Source organism: Nansenia antarctica, assembly GCF_963989245.1.
Source record: "Nansenia antarctica genome assembly, chromosome: 17".
NCBI classification, from domain to species: Eukaryota; Metazoa; Chordata; class Actinopteri; order Argentiniformes; family Microstomatidae; genus Nansenia; species Nansenia antarctica.
This window is the reverse complement of record NC_137687.1, coordinates 532993-540492: the sequence shown is the minus strand read 5'-3', so window position 1 is coordinate 540492 and position 7500 is coordinate 532993.

Below are 7500 nucleotides of genomic sequence, written 5' to 3'. Positions count from 1 at the left end.
GTGTTGACAGTGTGTCTCTAGAGGGTGCATTCAGCACACGTCCTCACAGAGAGGTCACAGAGACCTACTGCCAAAGAAACGGCGAAGATAACAACAGCAAATAATGGAAAAAACAGTGACACGATGATGCAGCATGATGGATTGGTAGAAAGAATATTATTCATCGGTGTGTGGATGGATGAATATGGAAATATGGCCTGAGGAGAATCTAGCCTCTAGGTGTGTACCTTTAAGCCTGATGTGGCGAGAAGAGAAAATTAACAGCTCTTGTCCACAACCTGCTCTTTAAAATGACAGGGTTCAGAAGGGATGGGAGTGCTCTCCGGTTGCACCATCAACAGTGTTAAATATTTAATCACCTCTCTGTCACAGGATCTCACTCCTGACTTTGACATCAACCTCTACATGATGGGCTGCCGAGAGGTGTCCATTATGCTGCCTCGACTCCTACCTTCAGCTGCCTCTCAACCTGGGGCGGCTGGGGCGCAGGAGGTAGAGGCTGTGTCTCAGGAGGTGGAGGCTGTGTCTCAGGAGGTAGAGGCTGTGTCTCAGGAGGTAGAGGCTGTGTCTCAGGAGGTAGAGGCTGTGTCTCAGGAGGTAGAGCTGCTGTGTCTCAGGAGGTAGAGGCTGTGTCTCAGGAGGTAGAGGCTGTGTCTCAGGAGGTAGAGGCTGGTGGAGGTAGAGGCTGTGTCTCAGGAGGTAGAGGCTGTGTCTCAGGAGGTAGAGGCTGTGTCTCAGGAGGTAGAGGCTGTGTCTCAGGAGGTAGAGGCTGGTGGAGGTAGAGGCTGTGTCTCAGGAGGTAGAGGCTGTGTCTCAGGAGGTAGAGGCTGTGTCTCAGGAGGTGGAGGCTGTGTCTCAGGAGGTAGAGGCTGTGTCTCAGGAGGTAGAGGCTGTGTCTCAGGAGGTAGAGGCTGTGGCGCAGGAGGTCGAGGCTGTGTCTCAGGAGGTAGAGGCTGTGTCTCAGAAGGTAGAGGCTGTGTCTCAGGAGGTAGAGGCTGTGTCTCAGGAGGTAGAGGTAGTGTCTCAGGAGGTAGAGGCTGTGTCTCAGGAGGTAGAGGCTGTGTCTCAGGAGGTAGAGCCGCCGCCTAATGATCGCAAGGTTGGCAGATTGGCGGTTTGAGCCCCGCCTGGCCACATGTCGAAGTGTCCTTGGGCAAGACACTGAACCACAAAATTGCTCCCAGTGAGCGGGCCGGCGCCTTGCATGGTAGCTTGCCGCCATTGGTGTGTGAATGTGTGAATGAGAGGCCACTGTAAAGCGCTTTGGATAAAGGCGTAGAGTACAGTCTATATAAGTGCAGTCCATTTACCATCTAACCCTCTCTGCACTTCTCAGAAGAGATCAAACTCTCCTATCCCATTCAGTGGGAAATGTGATTAACTCTGAGGTAAAATATTATTTTGGGGTGGAATGGTACAAATGGAGTGATTCAAGATTCATAAAATTGTATTGCAAAACGGAAATGGTACAATTGTCATATATATGTATTTGGGAAAGATGGGTTAACCTGTGGACATCTAAAGGTTGCAATTAACACTGGGAAAAAACTATTGATTTACCAATTCACTTATAAATCCAGTAGTGATGGGAAATTATATGTGTCCATATAATTATTATTTTCTTTTCATGTCCTACAATTAGGAAATAAAGAAAAAGGGACTAGAAATGACACCAGCAATGCTGTCTTAAATGATATTTAGTTATTTCACGGTCCCTAACCCTAGACTGAGATTGTAATAGTGGCTGTTTCTACCTGAGGACACACCTGGACACACACCCTGGACACACACCTGGACACACACCTGGAGTCACACCTGAGGACACACCTGGACACGCACCTGGACACACACCTGGACACACACCTGGACACACCTGGACACACCTGAGGACGCTCTCTGTGCGTCTGGCCTGTCGTCACCTGGACAACAGAGTCCTCAAGGTGAGTGTGAAGGGATCTGGTGCCGTCTCCATGGAAATTGGCTGTAAATAGCTCCTCTCCCTTCCTCTGATTCTCTCTCTGTTATGATGTGTGTTCCCACTCTCTTTACCTTTCTCTCTCTCTCTCTCTTTCTTCTCTCCACCTTAAACAAGGTACTGTTGCCTGCAGGAAGACTTTGCCTAGGAGCCAACACCAACCCTGACCTTCTATGCTAGCCTTCTCAGAGATCCTACATGATCCAGCAGCTCAAACTGTTGTGAGTAACCACAGCCAACGGATGATCAGGATGCAAAGCTCTCTCAAAATTAACTTTTTGTTAATCATTGTTTACATCCGACCAGCATCTTTTGGAAGGGTATTAAAAAAGAAAAAAAAAAAGCATTAATTTCTGGAATCATCAACATTCATTTTCCCTGTTTTTCCCCCGTTGTTATTTTTCAAAGCTTATCATGTTTAATTCATCGGGTCAGGATTTGATTCCAATAATCTCATTGTTTAGCTCCACAAATTAATCTCCATTGCAAATGAGCAATCCCCAGCATCCTCATTCCTCTGTCTCTGACGGCCTTGCCAATCCCGGCTCATATTTGGCACTGCTTAATTCCTCCTCGTGTATTTTAATACAACTTGAGCAATTCAATATTGTTGGCTGATAAAAAAACATAACAAGGAACTCGGGTTCCCTCAACCACAGTAATTATAGATTGGATGGCCGGACAGAGTCAATTATTTTATTTTAGAAATATAATGACATTTAATCTACAAAGCGCAAGGCTCTGGACAGTGTAATGGTGTCTATAAATTCAGGAGTAGGCGTTTAATGGGTCATTAATAGGCGGCTCCCCCGTGTGTTACTATGGCCTGCACACATACATGTGTTACTATGGCCTGGACACATACATGTGTTACTATGGCCTGGGCACATACTGGAGGATGAGGGTTTAAGGAGCCGTTCGTACATGACGGTGCACGTTGGCCTACCTGCTGCTCATGGTCAATATTCTCCATGAGGAGTTTCTGACACTGGATCAAACAAAGACATTACAGGTACTGATAGAAGAGATAATCGGAGTGACATATTCAGCCCAACTGGTACAATTGAATTGCAACACCCATGCCAAGGATAGCTTGAACAACAGCCATGAACCATGAACCATGAACATGAACCATGAACCATGAACCATGAACCATGAACCACAGCCATGAACCATCAACCAGCACAGAACAGAACAGCACAGAAGATCACCGGCGCCCCCCTCCCCTCTCTGGAAGAGCTGTACAACACACGCTGTCTCAGGAAGGCCTCCAAGATCTCCAGGGACCCGACCCACCCTGGGTACGAACACTTTACCAGGCTGCCCTCGAAAAGGCGGTTCAGGACCCTGGCCGCAAGGACAAACAGACTGAAGAACAGCTTCTACCACAGGGCCGTCAGGCCCTGAACACAGCAAAGACCTAGGTTCTGGGCCCTGGACAGTCTGGACAGATTGATGGCAGCTGCTGGACTGAAAAAATCAGGTGTAGTGCTGAGGCACAAACATGTACATTTCAAGCCTGCAAACTGTGACACTTTAAATAAATGTGAAATAATACTATTGTGCAATATGACAACCCTAGTCGTCTATCTGTACAGTATAGTATAGTGGATAGTGTACATAGCCTTTATTTATGTAAACCAGCTCCTTCCCTTCTTGTGATTCTTTTTTTTTAAAGTGTTTTTTTTCCCCTTTCCTAACACCAGGGGAGCCACCCCTCCTAAATGTCGTTGTTTGGTACCTGTACTGTAGCAATGACAATAAAGACCATTCATTCATTCATTCATTCATTCATCAACCATGAACCACAGCCATGAACCATGAACCAATGAACCATGAACCATGAACCATGAACAACAATGAAGTGGATACATCCTGCAGCCTCATAGAGATGTTGTCAGTGTAAAACCCCATCACACCATCCTGATGACAATCAAGAAATAAACCACATAAACGCTGGCCGACACCGATATCACGGGCGGGATGGACTCACGGGAAACAGAAGAATGTGACTGAATATGACAGTATGGATGAGAAGGCTGAGGTGTGTGTGCATGTCTCAGGTGTGTGTGCATGTCTCAGGGGTGATATGGGGAATCGATGGGAGGGTCTCTTATCTCAGCGGCACCACACTGCTGCAGGACTACAAAGGCGGCGGCGATGGCACCATGTGACCAAGCCTGCCAGAGATGAGACGGCTGCTGGCTTGTCTTTCTGCCATCCGGCTCCATGCAGGAGGAGGGGGGGGGGGGGGGGGGGGGAGGGGAGAGGGGAGGGAGGGCGAGGAGTCCTCTGAGTGATCATGGGTTCTGAGAGATAAACGTGTTCCATGTTCCCCTGTGACGGTGTTGTGAGGAGGTTTCCACTAGTGCATGTTTCACTCATTTGCCTCAACCTCCTTGCTAATTCGGTTGATAAGTCGTGACGTGTTTCCGGGTCCAACGTTGGCTGAGGCGCTCTCTTCGAAATGCTGCAGTAACAATAATAATTAATTATATTTGTATAGCGCTTTTCCGAGGCTCAAAGACTCTGACAATATGGGGAAAACGGGAAAGTGCTGCTGTGTCCCTTGTTGTATGAATAGATCCCAGTCTAAAAAACGATTGAACTGTCATTCTACCGCTGTAGTACCCTGGTACTCTGGTGCTTTAGTACACTGGTACTCTGGTGCTTTAGTACACTGGTACTCTGGTGCTGTAGTACACTGGTACTCTGGTGCTTTAGTACACTGGTACTCTGGTGCTTTAGTACACTGGTACTCTGGTGCTTTAGTACACTGGTACTCTGGTGCTTTAGTACACTGGTACTCTGGTGCTTTAGTACACTGGTACTCTGGTGCTTTAGTACACTGGTACTCTGGTGCTTTAGTACACTGGTACTCTGGTGCTTTAGTACACTAGTACTCTGGTGCTTTAGTACACTGGTACTCTGGTGCTTTAGTACACTGGTACTCTGGTGCTTTAGTACACTGGTACTCTGGTGCTTTAGTACTCTGGTAATCTGGTGCAGGGAATTTCTGGTTTGGACCCGGAAATTGCAAAACGTCACGTTTGACGTCCGACTTAACAACCGAATAGCAGCGGTACTTTAGCATCTGAGGGTCTTGACACCAACCTGCATGTCGTATTAAACACCCATGTATCCAACATACATACTGCACACAGGTGAGGACCGACAAGACCAGACACCAGAGACAAGGTTGGGCAGATCCAGACGGAGGTCAGGAAATTCTCTCACCTCCACAGGCCTCCTGACTGCAGCTGGGACAGAGCCTTCAGCGTGGCCGCACCCACCCTCTGGAACTCCCTCCCTGGGACAGAGCCTTCAGCGTGGCCGCACCTACTCTCTGGAACTCCCTCCCCACAGTGATCCGCAACGCCCCCACCCTGGACTCCTTCAAACTAGCCCTTAAAACACATCTGTTCTCCAAGGCCTTTGGCCCCTAGTCAATGTTTCAGTTTTGCTTTGTTTGTTTTCTGTTTTGTCTGTCCGATCATTTCCCTTGAATTGTAAAGCGTCCTTGGGTTTTTTGAAAGATGTAATAAGTTATAATTATTATTTTATATATTATGTCCCAGGGAGGGAGTTCCAGAGGGTGGGTGCGGCCACGCTGAGTTCCAGAGGGTGGGTGCGGCCACGCTGAAGGCTCTGTCCCAGCTACAGTCAGGAGGCCTGTGGAGGTGAGAGAATTTCCTGACCTCCGTCTGGATCTGCCCAACCTTGTCTCTGGTTTCTGGTCTGGTCGGTCCTCACCTGTGTGCAGTATGTATGTTGGATACATGGGTGTTTAATACGACATGCAGGTTGGTGTCAAGACCCTCAGATGCTAAAGTACCGCTGCTAAGTCTGACGTCAAACGTGACGTATATAGTATGATTGAAAAAATCAGGTGTAGTGCTGAGGCACAAATGTGTACATTTCAAGCCTGCAAACTGCGACACTTTAAATGAATGTGCAATAACACTATGTGCAATATGACAACCCTAGTCGGCTTACCTGTACAGTATAGTATAGTGGATAGTGTACATAGCCTTTATTTATGTAAACCAGCTCTTTTCCCTTCTTGTTTTTTTTCTTTTTTTTTCCTAGCACCAGGGGAGCCCCCCCTCCCAAATGTCGTTGTTTGGTACCTGTACTATAGCAATGACAATAAAGACCATTCATTCATTATTATTATTATTAGCTGTCTGTCAAACTGGATGTTTTTCAGTACAGGAGAGTTTTGTCATCCATGTCAGGGTTTCTTCATTAGCTTGTTTAAACAAGGCAGCCGGTAGATGTGTGACATGTCTGTGAACGTCCCTGCGTACGCATTAGCCTCCCTGCTCACACATGATCCCTGGATTACCAAGTCAGTCAGCAGTACACAGCGATCTATCTGTATGTGTGTGTTGTGGTTTGCCTTCTTTTCTCCAAGGTCAACCGAGTATTGACGAAATTAACTGAAACATGGGTTATCTGCTCAGAAAAGATAGCAGAGATGAGAATCATTAACTGTCTGTGTCAGCTTCAGAAGCAAATATAATAAAATGTTCTCGAATAGAGAAAAACATTTAAATGTCCTCAAACAGAGAAAAGCTTTCAGCCCGGTCTAATCGTACACAATCTTCTCTGCCGGGGGTAATGTCGATATCCACCCAGTCAGCAGTGTATTCCCTGGTCGCCATGCCAACATCACCATTCATCAGCAGGCTTATTGGCAAGGACATGCAGGTTAATATTTTATGGGATACGTGATTGTAAAAAAACATAGGACCGATTCTCATTAGGCGAGGATGGTGTTTTAGAAGTGATGGAGGTGTTTCCTATACAGTACCTGCTGTAAGAGACCCAACACTGACTTGTGATGTTAGAATTATAAGGTTCTATCTCCATTTTTGTCAACATTTGTGAGTTTTTTACATAATCTGATCCATTAGGTGTTTATTAATGCCTGTGTGGTGTTATTTTTTAAAATGTTGACATGTTTTAGTTAGTAATTAATAAACTACAAAGGTTCCATCTCAGAAAAAAATAATGGAATGTAAAAACTTTGACGCTCAATATCTCTGAACTGCCCTAAACGGAGATAGAACCTTATCATTCTAAACAGAGATAGAACCTTATCATTCTAAACGGAGATAGAACCTTATCATTCTAAACGGAGATAGAACCTTATCATTCTAAACGGAGATGGAACCATATCATTCTAAACGGAGATAGAACCTTATCATTCTAAGCTCACAGACTGGTGTTTAACTGGGTTGCCAAATGAAGTTCAGTGAGTTGTCAGTGAAAGGACACAACTCTCATTTAACAACAGGACAAGAGGTGAGTAAACTCCATTACCAGCCAAACAGCAGACATCTGCAACAATCCTAAAAGAAATCCAGATTGATTACCTGAGAAATAAGCTATTATCTACAATCAATGGTGTCCAGATGAGAAAGGAGTCCACTAATGGACATTACTGTGAGGAAAACGTCAGGTTGACATGTCAAGCACACCCACCACCAGTCCACCACCCGTCTCCATTCAGATTTAGG